The 20,736-nt window shown below is 44.8% G+C and overlaps 1 protein-coding gene across 5 annotated transcripts in view; it reads left to right on the forward strand.

The window, feature by feature from the left end:
- Positions 1 to 14,292: 14,292 nt before the first annotated feature.
- Positions 14,293 to 20,736, forward strand: part of MPG (N-methylpurine DNA glycosylase) — a 47,318-nt gene continuing 40,874 nt past the window's right edge. Inside the window, exon 1 of one of the 5 annotated variants that reach the window (XM_077828498.1) lies at positions 14,293 to 14,391. The gene's annotated coding sequence lies outside the window, so the exon portion shown is untranslated. Of the gene's footprint in view, positions 14,392 to 15,240; positions 15,463 to 20,736 lie in introns of those variants that run through there. The other 4 variants (XM_077828500.1, XM_077828501.1, XM_077828499.1 and 1 more) reach the window with 4 other exon arrangements.

Consider the following 20,736-nt stretch of genomic DNA (forward strand, 5'->3'; position numbering starts at 1 on the left):
AGCAATTGTTAGCTTCCCTTGCCTTCTGGTACTTCTGCCACAGTTCCTTGGCTTTCACATGGCATTGTTGCTGGTCCCTCTTGTAGCCAGGGGCACCGGAACAGGGGAGCCAAGGAGCCATGGCCCTCCCACTTTTGAAAGTGGATGGGCTCAGCCTGTCCACTTTCCTCCACCGGCCCTATAGCCTGGTTTAGCCGTTTTGTTTCAGGCTTAGCCATTTTGTTTAGGCTACCCCCGGTTCAGCCTCCATCTTGGGCTTCCTTCTTTCTTCCCCTAGCTGGTGCCTTTTTGGTACTAGTGGTTAAGAGTTTTTGAAAGATGCTCAGTGACAGTTGTAATCTGCCTGGTTACCCAGAAGTTGGGAAATATCAGGTGACTCAAGTATAAAATCTGCCTTGTAACCAAAGTGCATATAAGGACTCGGCACAGTGCTGTCTGTCTGTCCTAGTGACAGCCAGCATCTGTGCACCACTGCCATTCGTCGGATCAAGAAAGAAAAGAAGACAACTTACCTGTTCCTAAAGATCTTCATTCCCATTGGTGGCTCCTGTTGGCAGTTCCTGTGTTCATGGCGCTGTGAGGGTTCAGTTCTTGTGATCCTGGTTCCCTGTCCGGCAGTATTCCTGGCATCCTGCACAGAGATAAGGTGGAAGGAATCCTTATTATTGTATGCTGTATGGGGCCCACTTGTAGGGTAATCTGGGTCCAGGCTTAGGCCTTGTGAGTTAACCTGAGCATAAGACGTAGTGTGTAGTGTACTGTGCACAGAGTAGTGGCTTCCAAACTTGTTCCACCGCTTGTGCAGGGAAAGCCCCTGGCAGGCCGGGCCGGTTTGTTTACCTGCCACATCCGCAGGTTCGGCCGATTGCGGCTCCCAGTGACTGCGGTTTGCTGCTGCAGGCCAATGGGAGCTGCTGGAAGAGGCGGCCAGTATGTCCCTCGGCCCACGCCGCTTCCAGCAGCTCCCATTGGTCTGGAGCAGCGAACTGTGGCCACTGGGAGCCACGATCGGCAGAACCTGTGGACGCGGCAGGTAAACAAACCGGCCTGGACCCAGCCTGCCAGGAGCTTTCCCTGCACAAGCGGTGGAACAAGTTTGGGAATCACTGGCATAGAGTTTTGTTATAAGTTGTGCTGTTAATAAATGTTCCCTGTTTTCATCTTACTGCTGTGGTAGGATTATTGCCTAAAGCAGGTGTCTAAGCTGGGTTTGTTTGGGATGGGGGATTTTACTACAGATGATAGATGCTGATTTAGGGGAAGAACTCTGGAGTGAGACTATTTGAGCTTATTCTGCTCCCCTGTTATTTCAGTAACAGCCCAGCCCCCTATTCCTCCTCTTCTCCCCGAGGCCCTGGCCTGAGTAAGACCCATGCGTGCTGCTGAGGGGACCTGCAGACCCTCCACTTGCCCTGGGTGAGAGGCCCAGGGACACAGGCCCTGGGGGCTGCTCCTGGGTCCCCTCACCCCAAGCAGGTGGAGGCCTAGGCTCCCTGGCCCAGCTGGAAAATGGGATGGGACTTTGCAGGGAAGAGGTGGGCAGGGGAGGGGTAACAGAGTGGGCAGGGCCTTATGCCCTTCCTCCCCACTATTTGGAAGAATCATAGAATTGGAAGGGACCTTGAGAGGTCAAAATCCATTGCCCCTGCTTGTAGCCCTTCTCGTCCATGCCCCAAGCGATCTGCTCAAAGATGTCGACATTTCTACAGCTGGATTGGAGTCGTGCCTGCACAGTCTCTTCTCCCAGTGTGGTTAGGCTGGGGTGTTGTGGGACACCTCCTGGAGGCCACTAACAGTTGAAATAAGTAATGCAGTGTGTACACTGATATGACATCGACCTTGACTCTATGACGCTCAGGGATGTGATGTTATTAAGATAGTGTAACGGGGCAGTTACATCAGTGGAAGCAAAATGTAAGTGCAAATGCATACACAGCTATGTCAACGTAAGTTGTCTTGTGTCGACTTAACTATGTAGTGTAGACCAGACCTGAGACATAGAGATGTTAGAGCTGGCTGAATACTGCAAACCTAAACCGCATTCAAAAGCAAATCTCAGTTCGGCTGTATTTGGACCCCTTTAGGGTTTGCTCAGTGTGAATATTTGAGTGCTCTATTGCACAAATACCCATGAAAAGGGAGGTTTTAGTTGCACTGTTTGGAACTGCATCACTAACCAACAGCAGTGCCAAATGCAACATGTACACTAACATGGGCCCTTGGTGAGGAAGGGGGGAAATCACACTATTGTTTGCCAGTTACATAAGGCATCCCATCGGTGAGCTCAGACTGCCTGGATTCTCTGGGAGGATCCTGCTGTAGTGAGGATCACATCAAGTGGAATGTAGTTGTTTGCATAGGCGCTGACTTCTGCTTGCGCTGGTGGGTGCTCGACTCTCTCCAGCCCTGGAGCACCCACGGAGTTGGCACCTATGGTTGTTTGGTGTTTCTTAAAAGGAAATTCAGAGTTCAAGAGCCATTTTCTTTTCCAGGAACCTCAGATCCAAACAGCAACTGGAGCTTTTCTGTTAAAAAAGGAAAAACCAGCAAGGAAAGATGGTTGTACCGTGTCTAAACTTGGCTTCTAAACTCCTGGGCAGGGAGGGATCCATGCCTTCCATGGTGGTGTCTGTACAGTGTCATGCACACCTCTGCCGCTGCCTGCATAATAATTAGAATATACTGTTATGCTGGAGGGTGGGCGACTCCCAACAAAGGTGTCTTTGATCTATGGACAATCATACTCCAGCCCATTGAAGCCGTTGGGCGTGATAGCTGCCTTCCATTCAGATGAAATGAGGGACCAATTAAGTGCCCCTTTGTTAAATGACAGTTGAAACAGTGGAAAAAAACACCACTCAAGGACTAGATCACCTGCAAGCCTAGACAGTAGATAAGCCATGTGGCCCAGGGGGTTTCCTGTGAATCTGATATCAAATGCTGAGGTAGGGGATTGATTGGATTGCAGCGGTGTATGTATGCGTTAGGGCTTGTCTACACTGGCAGTTTTTTGAAGGTGTTGTGCACATTTCCTTTGAGGATGAGGACTGATAGGTCAGATATAGAGCGATTGCTTTGTGAAAAGTGTTCACCCAGAGGTGACAGGGTGTTTTTGTCTTATACCATTTTCCTGTGTGAGTTCAGTGTCTGATTTCAGATACATAGTTATTGGGTCATTTATTGCACTGGATGAGGTACATCACATGTCGTGATAGGCATGTGTAGGACCCATGGATCTTGAAAGGTGTATTGTGGAGGGTGTTGATCAGTGTAGCAGCAGAGATATGTCTACAAGTTTTGCATCTGTTGTTCTGGCAGGGTCTGGTGCCACTTTGAGGTAATGTCCCAATCAGTGGGGAGTTCGCTTCTGATGATAAGCATAGAGAGGTTGGGGGAGTTGTCTGAAGGCCAGAAGAGGGGGTTCAGGAAAGATTTCTTTCAGGAGGGGGTCCCTACTGAGTATGGGTTGTAGTTGTTCGATACCTCATATGGGTTCCAGTGGGAGGTGGTAGGTGCAACTAGGGGTGTGGAGTTAGAGGGGGTTTTATTTCTGTACTGAAGCAGGCTTTCTCAGGGTATTTGAGTGGCCCGTTCCATGATGCAATTTACTTCTCTGGTGTAGTGTCCTTGTTTGGTCAAGGCAGTTTTTAAGTATGCAAAAGTGCATAGCATAGATTTTCTCCTCAGAGCATATTCTGTAGTATCTGAGTGCCCCGCTGTAGATAACAGATTTCTTCATAGATCCAATAACCATCCAAAACATAGGCACCGACTCCATGGGTGCTCCAGCCCTGGCAGTACCCACCGGCAGCCCCCCTTTCCCCAATGCCTCCCACCCCGCTGGTGAGCCCTGCCGCTCAGTGCCTCCCCCTCCCTCCCTGTGTCTCCTGCTCACCACAATCAGCTGTTTTGAGGCATGCAGGAGGATGGGGGGGGAGGGGAAAGAGAGAGGATGCAGTGCACTTGGGGGAGGCGGCAGAATGTGGTGGGGGTGGGGGAAGCGGTGGAGTGGGGGAAAGCCTGGGGTTGAGCACCCCCCAGCACATTGGAAAGTCAGTGCCTGTGACCCCAAACATACCAAGAAATTGGTTACATACGGCCAGGCACTTAAGACGAACAGCTCTGTGGGTCTTGAAAGCTTGTTTCTCTCACCAACAGAAGTTGGTCCAATAAAAGATATTACCTCACCCACCTTGTTTCTGTAATATACTGGGACCGACATGGCTGCAACTACACTGCATACTGTAAACTTAGTGTGTGATATTCAAGCCAAGTTTCCTTACCTCATTCTACAGGGCAAACAACTTCATGTCAATTTTAGCAACAAGTGCAGTAAATATCTTTAAATATGCCCATGCCCATTTGTATCCTAAATGTAGATGTCTGCAACACTTAGGACATAATGTCATCAATATCAGAGCAGCCGTTAAGAAGCAACATCATTATACTGGAGACCTCATGTGACTCACTGCGGTTGCCAACAGTGCTGGAATATAAAGGGATGTCTCTTATCTAAATACAAAATTTTATCCCATATATCAACAAGGGCTGTAGTGCTGCCGGAATGAAGACTGGATGAAAGACATCCCATACTGATTTAGAATGCTGACAGAGGGGTGGCAGGGCCAAATTTGAGTGGTGTTGCAACCTGGTGCACAGGGTCACACCACCATTCAGATTTAACCTGGCCAGCCCCTCTGTCATGTAGGTATTTTCAAAAAACAGTGCTGGCAACCCTAGGTGATTAGTCTCACAGCCTATAAAGGTGGAAGCAGCTAGTCCGTTCTTTGGGTAGCCCTGTTCCATAAGACCGATTTGTGGCTTCTCTGCCTGGCTGACAGACTATTTGACCCTGATTTACATTTGTTAACAAGGGAACAGCAATAAGGGAGCCTTATTTTCACTGGTGACCGTTGCTTAATTAGTGTCAGGGCAGCCCTGGAACCTCTAGGCTTGGCAGTTCATAGCCCCAGCATGTCCGGGCTTGCTGTGTCAGTTATGAAAGTAAAGAAACTGCTTAAGCCCTGGCACCTCTTTCATTACCAATTAAGCACTTCTGGTGATCCTACTGATCCCAGCTGAGTCTGGTTACACAGGACAATGGAGTTAATCCTGTTCTGATTATTCCAATGCCTACCTGGTTTTTGTAGCTCGCTCTCCCCAATGAGTGATGCCATATAGCTGTGTGTTCCTGCCTCGCTGATGGAGAAAATTGCTCCCCACATGACAAAATAAATAATTTTAAAAAAGGGAAAAGAGTTTGCAGAAACAATCCATAAATGTACTACAAAGCGAGACTTGCCTGGCTGCTGTGGGCCAGACCCAGGCTCCATCTGGGGCTCGCAGGGAGTTTGGTTATACAGAACACCTGTCCAGAGTTCCCTAGGCTTAGCTGTAATTCAAATGACACCTGGCTGTCTCAGGGATGGAAGTCACAGGATATGGAAGGATTAACAACAACAAAAACAAAAAATCCAACCACACTATGTTTAGGTAGGGTGACCAGACATCCCATTTTTATTGGGACTTTTTCTTATACAGGCACCTATTACCTCCCACCCCCTGTCCCAGTTTTTCCACAGTTGCTATCTGGTCACCCTATGTTTAGGTGATAATGAGCTAATAGGTTTGGTCTGCAGGATTAGATGTTTTGGTGCCTGGTACATCTCAGGTTTGAGGGACATAAAGGTAGCTGTGAGCTGCCCCACTTTGTGTTTTTAAAACAAACAAAGCGTGTGCACACATGATCCTCTGGCAGTCAGTCAGATCGTGATGTGCAATTTAGAGCAGCCTCCAGGTATCTCTAAACTATGCTGACTAGCAACGGCTTCTAATGGGACATTCTAGTAGCTGGGGATCTGTACCAGCTGCATCCCCTTCTCATCAGGCTCATCCTCTTCACCAAAGGTACTAGGAATGGGTATCATAGAGCTCCTCTAAGGGCCTTACACCACCTGAAGGTAGGTACCTCATGTGGGGGAATCCTGAGATAGCTGTTTAAGCAAGCTTTACAGGAAAGGGGACAAAGTGGCCACTGTGGGGCCATGATCCCTCTCAGCGGCTTTATCTCAGGGTATGTCTAAACTACCTACTTTACAGCGTGGCTGCAGCAGCGCTGCCTGGGCAGTGCAGACACGCTTTATCGCCAGGGGAGAGTTCTCCTGGTGATAGAAAGACCCTATCCCAACAAGCAGTGGTACCCTTATTGCCAGAAGCGCGGGTCCTGGCGACAAAGCGCTGTCTATACTGGTGCTTTTCAGTGCTAAAACTTTTGTCACGCGGGGGTGTTTTTTCACACCCCTGAATGATTAAACTGAAAGTGGCAGTGTAGACACAGCCTCAGGCCTTGTCTATACTGCCCCTTTACAGCGCTGAAACTTTCTTGCTCAGGGGTGTAAAGAAACACCCCCTGAATGATGCAAGTTTCAGTGCTGTAAAGGGGCAGTGTAGACAGTGCATCAGCGCTGGGAGCCACGCCCCCCGTGTGGGCATGGGTTTTTTTTTTGGTTTTGTTTTTGTTTTTTTTAACAGCGCTTTAATGTTGGTAGTGAAGACATATCCTCAGACTGACTAGTGGAGGCCTTCAGGTAACATCACTAGAGCTTGATTTGGGATCTTAGAGAATACTTCAGCCCATTGCTGGGAAAATCTGCTCCTCATTTCCCACAACAATCTGCTTTGTCCATTAGAAAGGGTCAGTAGATCAGAAAGCATGAGGTTTGCATTTCCTGGGAGCTCTGGAGGATCAGTTTTCCCACATGGCTTTTGCGCCTCAAAAATGCTGACTACCCTCAGTGAAGGCAGATTGCCCTTGTCGAAGACAGAGCGTTTCACTAGCAGCAAATTTCAAAGTTTCCTCTTATGGATAAAGTAAAATGTCTATTTGTCCAGTAGGGAAGGAGGCCTAACAGATCAACTTTTACAAGGGGCTATTTTAAGCTGTGATGCTATAATAGGGACACTACTGAATGGATGAAATGTATGGCACATATTGCAGCTTGGAGCAGTTTGCATTCCTCTGGTGCTAGTGCTCAAAATGCTTCCTTTGAGCATGAAATAGATCTGCCTCCTACGAGACCAACATTTCCCACAATGCCTGTCCTGCAGCCTCCTAACAAGAAGAATCCTAACAATTATATTGGTCCATTACTAGTTGGAAATGGTAGAATTATTAGGTAGAAAAGGCAGAGGTGTTCAATAAATATTTCTGTTCTGTATTTGGATAAAAACAGATGATGTAGTTATGTCATATGACAACATTCTTTCCATTCCACTAATATCTCAGGAGGATGTTAAACACCAGCTACTAAAATCAGACATTTTTAAAATCAGCAGGTCTGGATAACTTGCATCGAAGAATTTTAAAAGAGTTGGCTGAGGAGCTTAGGGTTGTCAAACTAACTTGATTTCTTTTTGAATGAGATAACAAGTTTGGTTGATAAAGGTAGTAGAGTTGATATAGTATACTTAAACTTCTGTGAAGTATTTGACTTGGTACCACAGACATTTTGATTTAAAAACTAGAAAGACATAAAATTAACTTGGCACCTATTAAATGGATTAGAACGGGCTAAGTGATAGGTCTCAGAATGTAACTGTAAATGGGGAATTAAAATCAAACAGGTGTGTTTCTATTGGGGTCCCACAGGGATCCCTTCTTTACCCTATTTTAGATTTTTATTAATGACCTGGAAGAAAGCAAAATCATGACTGATGAATTTTGCAGATAACCCCAAAATTTCTTCATTATTTACCACTTCACAGGACAGGTCACTTGGTAAGCTGGGCACTAGCACACATTTAATATGGCTAAATATGAATGTTGACATCTAGGAACAAAAAATGTAGGCTACACTTACAGGATGGGGGGGCGGGGGGCTGTATCCTAGGAAGCAATGACTGTGGAAAAGATTTGGAGGCCATGGTGGATAATCAGCTGAACACGAGCTTCTCCTCCTCCTGTGATGCTGTGGCCAGAAGGACTAACACTATCCTTGGATCAATAAACAAGGGTATCTCGGGTAAGAGAAGAGGTTTTTGCCTCTATATTTGGCACCGATGTGACTGCTTCTTGGAATATTGTGTCCAGGTCTGGTGTCCACAATTCAAGAAGCATGTTGGTAAATTGCAGAGGATCCAGAGAAGAGATACAAGAATGATTAAAGAAAGGATTAGAAAACGTTCCTTTTAGCTATGAACTCAAGGAGCTGAATTTACTTAGCTTAACAAAGAGGTGACTTGATCACAGTCTGTAAGTATTTACAAGGGGAACAAATATTTGATGATGGGCTCTTCAATCTATCAGAAAAAGGTTGTACAAGCCCCCCACGCCCAGGGCAGTGGCCCAGGGGCTCCAGAAGACCTGGCTCACAGTTTCCACTATGGGGCCAAGTCAGATCAGTGGAAGTTTTCTGAGATGGTGCAGAGGGAAGGCTTTCAGGAGGAAGAGTTCTAAGACTGCGGAGTTGTGAGTGGGTGGGGGGCAGGCTGTATTTGCATTGTGGGAGAAATTCCAGAGCTGTGGAGAGGTTAGGTGAAAAGAGGGGGTGTTGGTCTGTGGGGGAACAGGTGGGAGGGGGATTCTTAGTCAGGGTGGGCCTGGAGGGTTAGGGTGAGAGGATGTTTCTGAGCAGGCTGACGATGGGGAATGATGTTGGTTTGACATGAGTAAGGGGAAGTGAAGCCAGTTGCACAAATGAGACAAATTAAAGTTGAACAGGCCACCTTATGTTTTGTTATTTTCTAACTTTAACATATTGAATTTATTTTGCATATAATTTCCCAACCTTTTAAAAATTGAAGCTGAAAAAATAGAAATTCCATCATGAGGAAGGATATTGAACACCCTCCCCAAAGTGGGTTACATTCTTGAAGATCCACAACACAGAACCCAGCCACTTGAACCAATGGATTAACTGATAGCAGGAGGAGGTTCTAGCCTCTGGTGTTCCACTCCCTTCTATTGGCTGGTCCACTTTGCCAGTGGGTTTTATAGCTAGACAGCAGAGGAATGCTGAGGCTCACAAATTGGGGTTCAATTCCAGGTTCTGCAGGAGTGTTCCATAGTAGCTAGGTAGTCTTCTACACATCAATCCCCTCTGCTCCTGTTCCCATCAGCCCACCCCCATTTCCCTTCCTTCCTCTCTACTTCTGCTCCCCATCAGACTGCACCCCCTAGCCTATCCCTGTACCTCCAGCTCCCTGTACTGCAGTCAGTTTGCTTCTTCCTTCTCCTCCCTAAGAGCACAGGACAGAGTCTCCCTGCTTTCAGTTCAAGTAGTCAGTGTGGCAAGAACAGCCTCTAGTTCAACAAACAGGAGCAATTGCAGGGAAAAACTGGGCTTGAGCATGCTCAGTTCAAACAGAATCTTCAGAGAATTTAGCTGCCAGGCTTTTAGCAAACCTCCACTGAGCATGTGCAAAGAGCAATTTCAGAGGCTTACAACTAAGCCACGTGGGGGGGGGGGGATTTTTAATGGGGACAGCAAAAAGCCCTTTTTGACCTGAAGGCAACACTCCCGCTAAGTGTGAAGCTGGGACTCAACAGCATATTTGCATTAAAGCTTCTCAAGAATTGTAAGAATTTAATATTAGCAAAACATTTTTCCTCTTCAATTCATTCTTGGAAATAGGTGGACTGTTTTTTTGCTGAAATTTTTAAAATATGATTTGGCCTGAGACAGGCACCCAGCATGGAAAGTTTTAGCCCCCACTCTTAAAGTTTAGCAGTTATAAACAACTGAAAATAGGGTTTTATAATGGAAACCATTAGGCAATCTTAGCTATAGGTGTTGCTGCCAGCTCCACCTATGCAAATAACAACAACAACAAGATTAAGGAAAATTCTTTTAGAAGGGCCAAGGAGGAACAACAAGAAACCAAAAGAGGAGAGAGTGAAGCAAGGCTGGCCATCAGGAATGGCTTTCTACCTATTAGGTCAATTAAATTAAGGAGCAAACTTTGCAGGCCTCATGCACAAGGAATTATCCAAACAGAGAGAAGGATGGGGGGGGGGGGGAAATCTGCCTTTTCAAAAATAGAAAGTCTACTCCATTATAACATCACCAAGCTAAGTAAAAACTAAACCAAGAATCTCTTCCACACTGGCCAGAAATTAATTTGTTACTCACAGAATGAAGGGACTATTTAATTCAGCGCTCTCTCTATTTAAAAAAAAACAAAAACACTATTTGGGATCAGATCTGCTCATAGGAAGTTAAATATATTTATCTCCGTATTTTATATTTGAGTTGTGCTGTTGATACAAAAAATAGTAGAATGCTTTGCAGGCGATGTTGAAAGTTTAAGGGGCTTCAGTAAAGAGCTACAGGAATAATTTGTGGTTTGGAAAACAAGGAGAGACTAAAAGTAGCTCAATCTTTTTAATTTATTGAAAAGAAGGTTAAGAGTCAACTTAATCATGGACCATTATTATCTACTGAGGGAGAAGATATCTAATACAAGAGGCTCTTTAATCTATAAAGACAAAAGATATAACAAGATCCAATGGGTGGACATTGAGATCAGCAATGTTACATTTTCAACAGTGAGGATAATGATTTGAACAGACTGCCAAGGGATGTAGTAAATTCTCTATCATTTCACATCTTTACATCAAGACTAACAGCAAGGGAAGATACCTATTCAAAAGGTGCTTGGTTTAAACCAGTCCTCGCTTACAGACAGCCCCCCAACCTGAAGCAAATACTCTCCAGCAACCACACAACAAAATACTAACCCAGGAACCTATCCTTGTAACAAAGCCCAGTGCCAACTCTGTCCACATATTTATTAAAGTGACACCATCAGAGGACCTAATCACATTAGCCACACCATCAGGGGCTCATTCACCTGCACATCTACCAATGTGATATATGCCATCATGTGCCAGCAATGCCCCTCTGTCATGTACATTGGCCAAATTGGACAGTCTCTACGCAAAAGAATAAATGGACACAAATCTGACATCAGGAATCATAACATTCAAAAAAACGGTAGGAGAACACTTCAGCCTCTCTGCCCACTCGGTAAAAGATTTAAGGGTGGCAATTTTGCAACAGAAAAGCTTCAAAAATGGACTCCAAGGAGAAACTGCTGAGCTTGAATTAATATGCAAACTAGATACCATTAACTTCAGTTTGATTAGAGACTGGGCTGGGTCATTACACATATTGAATCTATTTCCTTAAGTTAAGTATCCTCACACCTTCTTGTCAACTGTCTAAATGGGCCATCTTGATTATCACTACAAAAGTTTTTTTTCTCCTGCTGATAATAGCTCATCTTAACTAATTAGTCTCTTACAGTTTGTATGGAAACTTCCAACTTCTCGGTATGTGTGTATGTGAAAATATCGATCTATCTTCTTACTATATGTACCATTCTATGCATCCGATGAAGTGGGCTGTAGCCCACGAAAGCTTATGCTCTAATAAATTTGTTAGTCTCTAAGGTGGTACAAGTACTCCTGTTCTTTTTTTGGTTTAACCAGGTTCTCCATTTCTTCATGTCACTGGATGGACTCACCTTTTCATTCCACATAGCATTTAAATGTTTGTTCTTATGGTGAAATCCTTATTCCGTTGATGGTCAGATATTTCCTTAGGTTCTTACACAGCTTCCATTACTGTAGTGTCTGAGCACCCACTGGAGTTTTGCCATTGACTTCAAAGATTACGGGATTTGGTCCAGTGTATTAATTACAGTCCATCTGTGAACTATTACATACAGATTCAGAGAGTGGCTGCATGAATCTGTGTGGTTAGAAGAAGCCATTGAACTATCTGGATTTGAAAACTCCACTTACAACATTCACTGCTCTGGCACATAATAGTGCCTTTCATGAATACACTGTACAAGAAGAAATCTTTGATTCCTGACCACATAACTACTTCCCAGAGAGATTCCTGTGTCCAAGCTAGCCAGCCCTTCAAGATCTTGGCTTCCAACCAGCTCCATCATAAGATGGGCCTCATCTTAAAAGCTATCCAAGAATCCCAATCAACTCAAAAAGATGGACGGTCAGAAGCAAAAGCTAACCAACTCCCTATAGATTTTTGCAGAAGAGAACCCGGGCTCAGATCAATTGAAAAGCCTGTAACAGGCGGTATAGAAAATAAGGTAGGTGGTTAGCCACTAAACAGACATTTTCTTTAGAGCTGCTAGGCTGGAGAAATATAGCACCAGTAGTCCTAGCATGCAAGCTTCCTCCCACCATCCCTGTCATAGGGTTTACTACTCACTGCTATGGCACCTCCTTGTGGCCACATCTGGGGATTAGTTTTCAACCAGTCTGGTACACCTTCCTTGGTTCCCCACCCTCCCTCTTTCACTGGATTCAGTTACTCCCTCTTCATGGCTTGGCCCGCTAGCCAGGTTACTATAGTTTTCCCCTTCTGGGGTATCAAAGTCTCATGGTCTCAGGCATGTTACTCTACCTAAACAGTGCCACTTTTTTAGTAGCTGGTAGGGGAACCTAAGCCCACCCTCTCCTGCAAGTTCCAGCCCCAAAACCACACACTATCCAATCTCAGACCCTGTTGCTGTTTCCCACCTACCTGTCTCTCCCTCTGCTAGCCTACTCTTAATTACCAAGAGAACATCCTCTGTTCCATGTGGCCACTTCACTCTCTCTCAAGTAATTGCCAGCATCTCTATTCCCAAGTAGGATCCCAAGACTTATTTCTTTTTGTCTCTTACCAACACCCCTCCTCCCTGGAGGCATCTGTCACATTCCTTCCTATAGCCCCCATCTTGCATCCCCACTTCCTGGTTTTATATGAGCTCAGCATGGGCCTGCCCAGCTGTGCTTCATCATCAGTTAGAGCTTAGCAGCCCTGACTCTTCTCCAGGTACAGCCTTTCAAAGGGTTATTAGGCCCTTTTTACCTATTCAGGCCAGTTGTGAGGTAGACACCCCATCCAGTCCCCTCCTACAGATTAGAAACATGAGCAGAAAATAGCAATGAGATTCAGTTGGGAAACCTGCAGCTAACACATCTGGTAGAAAATGATCTGTGGTGTGGCAGTCTCATGCCAAGAGGGAGGGATGTAGGGAGAATTGCTTTGCCTGGGGATGGGGTGAGGGGTAGGAAGTTCTGCTGGAGGAAGCAAGGTTCTGCCAGGGCCCAGCAGAGCATGAGGGAAGTAGGGCTCTGCATAGGACAGAAAGGTGAGTGGGAAGCTATGCCAGAACTCAGATAAATCAGATTCTGACAGGGGGAGTGAGGGACAGCTACCTCTGCCCAAGCATAGGAGCAAGTACCTTGGATTTTATACAATAAAAATAAGGTAATTAACATGCCTAATGTATGGAGATTGTTATTTCAGTGCTGTGCACATGCAGGGCTGCCCATGAGTGGGGGGAGCGTACGCACCTACACATGCATTTAATGGAAGGATCATGATGGGCAAACAACTGCCAATAAATGAAGGATCTTATTTGGGTTGTAGCTGCGCATGCCATCAGACTCCAGGGCAGGCCTGTGCCCCTCCCCCTGTAGCTGGGAGCCCCCCCCTAACCTGCACTCTCCAGGGCAGGCCTGTGCCCCCCTGTAGCTGGAAGCCCCCTAACCCACACTCTCTAGGTCAGGCCTGTGCCCCCACATTGCCTGGGAGCCCACCCTAACCTGCACTCTCCAGGGCAGGCCTGTGCCCCCCTGTAGCTGGGAGCCCCCTAACCCACACTCTCTAGGTCAGGCCTGTGCCCCCACATTGCCTGGGAGCCCACCCTAACCTGCACTCTCCAGGGCAGGCCTGTGCCCCCCTGTAGCTGGGAGCCCCCTAACCCACACTCTCTAGGTCAGGCCTGTGCCCCCACATTGCCTGGGAGCCCACCCTAACCTGCACTCTCCAGGGCAGGCCTGTGCCCCCCTGTAGCTGGGAGCCCCCTAACCCACACTCTCTAGGTCAGGCCTGTGCCCCCACATTGCCTGGGAGCCCACCCTAACCTGCACTCTCCAGGGCAGGCCTGTGCCCCCAGCTATCTGGGAGCCCCCCCGGCCTCAGGCCCATAGTAACAAAGGGTTCGGGTGTCCAGTGCGAGGTGCGGGTTCAAGGGGCGGGGAGGGGGGAGCCCAGGAGAGCAGAACTGGGGCCTGTCTGCCTGCGGGGGGCGGGCGGGGACCAAGGGGGCCCCGGACGGGGAGAGGCCAGGAGGGGGAGGGGGTGTCTCCCTGAGGGAAGCGCAGGGGCCTGAAGCTCCCGCCGAGGGCTTTGCCCAGAGGGTGCATGGGGCGCTCGGGCCGGGGAAACGGGAAGGCGGAAGGTGGCTCGGGGGCGGGACTCCGGGGGCGGGAGCCCGCGGTCCTTCCGGTGAGGCGGGGCTCCCTCGGCCCTCCCCGAGCTCGGCCTCGTCCCCGCTTGCAGTGCCGGCTGGAGGCGCACGGCCCAGGTGAGCAGCACGGACTGCCCCCCCCCCCGACCGCGCCCAGCGAGAAACCCCCAATGTGGGCGGGGGGGTCTGGCTGCAGCCCCCTCCCCCCCGGGGGCTCCTCCAGCAGTTGGGGGAGGAGGGGCACTGGCTGAAGCCCACTTCCCCCTTCCTTGTTGGGGCTCCCCCAGTAGTTGGGGGGGGGGAGGAGGAGGAGCAGGGGGTGCAGGCCAGCTCTAGCCTCTCTGCCAGCTCTTCAGAAGAGGAGGGTTTGGTTGCAGCTTCTTCTGCTTTAAGACAGTACTTGGTCTGTAAATGGGATACCCTCTGCCCTTCCTGGGGTCAGCTGTCCCTATGTGCACAGACTAAGTAACGGTCCCTATGTGTTGCCTTTCTCTGAAGGGCAACTGACTTCTCAGACTGGGAAGTGTGAACAGGGCAATACAAAGTTATTAGGGCTGTCAAGTGATTAAAAAAGTTAATTGCACGATTAATCGCACTGTTAAACAATAATAGAATATCATTTATTTAAATATTTTGGATGTTTTCTACATTTTCAAATATATTGATTTTTATTACAACACAGTGCTCACTTTATTTTTATTACAAATATCTGCACTGTAAAAAACAAAAGAAATAATATTTTTCAATTCATCTAGTACAAGTACTATAGTGAAATCTCTTTATCATGAAAGTTGAACTTACCAGTGTAGAATTATGTACCAAAAAACCTGCGTTCAAAAATAAAACAGTGTAAAATTTTAGAGCCTGCGAGTCCACTCAGTCCTACTTCTTGTTCAGCCAGTCACTCAAACAAGTTTGCTTACATTTGCAGGAGATAATGCTTCCCGCTTCTTGTTTACAATGTCACCTGAAAGTGAGAACAGGTGCTCGCATGGCACTGTTGTAGCTAGCATCACAAGATATTTACGTGCCAGATGGGCTAAAGATTCATATGTCCCTTGATGCTTCAACCACCATTCCAGAGGATGTGTCCATGCTGATGATAGGTTTTGCTCAATAACAATCCAAAGCAGTGTGGACTAATGAATGTTCATTTTCATCTTCTGAGTCAGATGCCACCAGCAGAAGGTTGATTTTCTTTTTTGGTGATTTGGGTTGTGCGGTTTCCACATCGGAGTGTTGCTCTTTTAAGACTTCTGAAAGCATGCTCCACACCTTGTCCCTCTCAGATTTTAGAAGGCACTTCAGATTCTTAAACCTTGAGTTGAGTGCTGTAGCTATCTTTAGAAATTTTGCACTGGTACCTTCTTTGCGTTTTGTCAAATCTGTGGTGAAGGTGTTTTTAAAAGGAACAACATGTGCTGGGTCATCATCCGAAATTGCTATAACATGAAATGTATGGCAGAATGTAGGTAAAACAGAGCAGGAGACATGCAATTCTCCCCTGAGGAGTTCAGTCACAAATTTAATTAACACATTATTTTTTTAACGAGTGTCCTCAGCATGGAAGTGTGTCCTCTAGAAAAGTGGCCAAAGCATGAAGGGCCATACGACTGTTTAGCATATCTGGCACGTAAATGCCTTGCAATGGCAGCTACAAAATTGCAACACGAACGCCTGTTCTCACTTTCAGGTGACACTGTAAATAAGAAGCAGGCAGCATTATCTCCTGTAAATGTAAACAAACGTGTTTGTCTTGGCGATTGGCTGAATAAGAAGTAGGATTGAAGTTTTACTTTGTTTTGGAGTGCAGTTATGTAACAAAAAAAATCTATATTTGTAAATTTCACTTTCACGATAAAGAGATTGCACTACAGTACTTGTATGAGGTGAATTGAAAAATACTATTTCTTTTGTCTATCATTTTTACAGTGCAAATATTTGTAATAAATATAATATAAAGTGAGCACTGTACACTTTGTGTTCTGTGTTGAAACTGAAATCAATATATTTGAAAATGTAGAAAAACATCCAAGAATATTTAATAAATTTCAATTGATATTCTATTGTTTAACAGTGCAATTAAAACTGTGATTAATCATGTTTTTTTTTTTTTTAGTTAATTATGTGAGTTTAACTGAGATTAATTGACAGCCCTAAAAGTTATGTCTGTGTTCCTGGGAAAGTGCTTATCTTCCAACAGTTGAGGGTACAGACGCACTAGCAAGAACTTAAAGTTCTGCTTGCATTTTTCACTTCAGCTAAGTGTGTGCTGTACAAGCTGGAAGGCAGCTATTGTCTAACAGCAGCCTTGCATAAACAGTCTAGGACTGTCAGCAAAGCGTAATGCTGTATTAATTTGAAACCACCTAAGGAGTTTGGTCCCCAGTCCTGCAGAAACTGGCATGCTTAAGTCTCATTGGATGTTGATTCCCTGAGACTACTTGAGTGTTTAAATTTTCACAAGTTTGGGGCCTAGTTTAGTGTCAAGGTTGTTAATCATGATAAACCAAGATAAACATTGGTAAATAGCATAAATAGTGTCTCAGGATCTTGAATGGCTACAGCACTGATACTCAAATTGTGACTCACGAGCTGTAAGTGGCTCTTTAATGTGTCTCCTGTGGATCTTTGCAGCACGTGGTATTAAAACAGTGTGTGATTTAATTGTTAACCAACCTAAGTTATTAACCAATCAAGATGCTTTTACTATGTTGTTAATCAGTTGTCAACTTGCATCAAGTTATTAACTTCTTTGCTGTGAGAATTATATAACTAAATATTTCCCATCATGCTGTTTAAATATGAATAGTACTATAGTGAATGAAACAATGAATTCACATTACTGTGGCTCTTTTGGGTAATGTTGATTGGTAATTTGGCTACTGAACCACTGAGGTATGGGTATCACTGGGCTACAAGTAATCAGTACCTCCCTTTTATGTCTCATCTAAAAGAAGGGGTCTCCATCAGCACAGTGCCCATTAAGCCTTGCTGGGGCATTGAGTTAGTACTACATCAGAGGGCATAGTGACAGAATCACTTGCTGCTTCCTTAGGGAAACCTCCCAATACAATATCCACTTGGCCTTGGGCTGCTAACTTGTGAGTTCTGACATCCCTGCTTTAGAGGAATCTGCAGAGGTAATAACAGGGTTGTTCTTTTGTTTAATTCTTTACAATATGTAAAGAAGTCCTGGGGAAAAACCTTAAGGGAGTTGGAATTTACATTTGAAATTCAGGTATTGTCTACTTTGAAGACTGTGGATGACTGAAGAACTGGTAGGGAAATTATATTACAGGCACCAAGGAAGTGGAACCTGTGTGAAGAGAGGGATTTTTATTCAGACTTTTTATACTCTTGGTGCTTTGTTTTTTAATGCCTAGCTAGCTCAATTGCCGGATAGTTTTGGAGGAAAGAATCAGTAACAATCCTGTTCCTTCAGTTAAGCGTTGTCATAGTTACCACTGGAGTTCTTGGCTCCTCCAAGGGGTCTTCAGCAAAAACAGGAAATGCAATACTTATAAATCCATACATATTAAGGCCGGAAGGGACCATTATGATCACCTAGTCTGACCTCCTGTGTCACACAGGCCAGAGTATTTCACCCTGTATATTCCTCATTAAGTCCAATAACTAACTAGAGCATATTTCTTTACAAATATATGCGATTGGACATAGTATTCCATTAATGGTATCACCAGTGTCAAATACAGAGGTAATAACATCTCCCTATTTCTACCTAATATTCTGCTGCTTATACATTCAAGGGTTGAATTTGCTCTTTTGGCAGCGGCATTGCCATGAGCACACATGTTCAGCCAGTTTTCATTGTTACCCCAAAGTCCTTTTCGCAGTCACTGCATTCAAAGATATAGTTCCCCATTCTGTAAGTATGGCCTGCATTCTTTGTTCCTAAATATATGATCTGCATTTGGCTGTATTAAAATACTTCGATCACCCCAAAGTTGCCACGCAGTCCAGATTGCTCTGCTGGGGTGACAGGTCTTCATCCTTATTTACAACCCAACATTTTTTGTGTCATCTGCAACATTTATCAGGCCACTGGATTTTATATAGTCTTCCAGATGGTTGATAAAGATATTCAATATCATTGTAATGAACGCTGATCGTTGTGTGTCCCTAGTAGAAGCCCCCCAGCTTGATGATGGGTCTCTGTTAGCAATGACATTTTGAGATCTCAGACAGTTTCTAATCCATTTAATGTGTGCTATATTGATTTCTGAATGATACTATTTTAATCAGCATATCATGAGGTACAAAGACTTGCAGAAGTCAAAGCATATTGTATCAACACTTAAAAAATCAAGCTTATTTGACAGGACCTATTTTCCGTAAAAAAAAAAAAATCTCGTCAGGCATTAATTCTACCATCCTTTTATTCTTTATTGATTGAGCCTTGTATCAGCCAGGATCAGTGTCAGTCTGACCTATAATTACCCTTATGATCCCATTTACTCTCTTTAAATATTGGCACAACTTTTCCTTCTTTCCAGTCCTCTGGAACTTCCCAAGTATTACAAGATTTATTAAATATTAATATCAGTGCTTCAGAGATGTCCTCGGCCTACTCTTTTAAAACAGGTGCCAATTATCCTGATTTGTCATTCTAAAAATATTTATCTTTTGGTGAGTCTGTTTAATGTCCTTCTTAGTTACTGTTGGCACAGAAAGGATTTCACTATCATGTGATACCAATATATCATCCAGCTTCTTGCCAAATTAAGAACAGAAATCTTGATTGAACACTCTTGTCTTGTTTGCATCATTAATGATGTAATCACCATCTATATGCATCATGGATCCATATATTGTTAGGATTTCTTTCGTTCCTAATATTTAAAAAAATTACTTCTGATTGGTTTTAACATTATTGGCCATAGATGGTGTGAAGTAAATATTACATTAAATGTTCAGGATTGAAAGAAATATAGTTTCCTCATTTCCTGAGCACCATCCAGCCTGTTCATTGAGTAAGGCTGTCCCATGGGGGAAAAAGAGTATGTGATTATGTAAATAAAGAATGTATAATGCATATGCACAATAATGGTGCATTGAGATTGCACAGTTACTTACATTCTGCCATTTCCTAACTTTTGAGTTGATTTATTAACCTAAATAACCTTCATTTAACATAGTTATTTTTGTACATAGAAATGTAAATAGATTGGCCAGGGATTCAGTTATATAGATAGGGTATTGAATGCCATACAGTCTCTGGGGTAGATGGTGTAATGACACAGCTAATGCCTGGAGAAGCAACTGCTGCAGAGAAATGTGACCTGCATGAGATCTCCTAGAAATAGTATATACTTTGTCTATGGGGAGGGGAAGGAAGAAGCCTGGTCCAAGGCCTGTCAGAAATGTGCTGCAAGTTTATTTTGGAAAATAGAGGCTTCTCACAAGGAGAGACTGCTGTAACACTGGAAACTAGGCCACTCTGCTATGGAAGGGACTATCTTTTGCTGGAATGTCAGTGGTGCCTCACACACTTAAGCTTTCCTCATGCCCATGTGGGTCTGTGCTCTGCTAGCCTCCTAAATATCCTTGTTTTGGGGATCTGTGCTGTCACCTCAACTCAGTTTTTGCCTTCCTTTAGGTTAGAAGTCATGACCCTCACTCCCTTTCTCTGTTCCGTAAACCATACATGTAATATCTTTCCAAATGATAATTGATATCAGTTCAGTTGATTAAAATCCCAGGATGTTGAGCCGGCTGACGTTTGTTGTCAGTTTTAGTCTTAACTCCTGTTTGTTTTTCACTTTTAATATGTAATTTTGTCATTTCAGGTTTGTGCCGTGTGTTTGAATGTTGAAAAGAGCCTGGAATGGCTTCAGTAAAAAAAAAAGCTGTGTGTAGATTTTGAAGCTGTGAATTTTCATCAGTTCTTCTCTTCCCCTGTTCTTCGCAGCAGGATAAATGTTTTGTTTCAGAACTAATCAGATGTCTGGTCAGATGTTACATCACATGTGGCAGCCAGATGGATGGGAATGTACTGGGAGTTCTTTCTTACAGGAAACTAACATCCCCAGCAGTCACTAAGGGTGGGTGTAACCTTCATTCATTTTGCCAGACTTTTAAAGTATTGGTAGGAATAAACCCACAATCAAGGTCTTTATTTAAAAAAATTTTTAAAAAAATAGTTCACTTACAGATTATAATCATAATTGGCTAGCCTCTGCCTCCACTCCCTTCTTGGGAGCAGGGACTGGGTTAATCTCTGATAACAGGACAGAGCAGACAGTGTCCCATTTGCTATGCTGGAATGCTGTACAAGGTTGGGATGTCACACTGTAGGGTGTTGTGGGGGCTGAACACTACACTCTATGCCAAAAGTCCAGGAGATGGCTTATCTGAGGGGAGGGACTTGACAGCTGAAGGGCTTGGTATCTGCTTCTGGAGAGCCACATGTAAAAGATAGACCTGCCTTACTTTCCTCTG

The sequence above is a fragment of the Eretmochelys imbricata genome, chromosome 10 (assembly GCF_965152235.1).
Source record: "Eretmochelys imbricata isolate rEreImb1 chromosome 10, rEreImb1.hap1, whole genome shotgun sequence".
NCBI lineage: Eukaryota > Metazoa > Chordata > Testudines > Cheloniidae > Eretmochelys > Eretmochelys imbricata.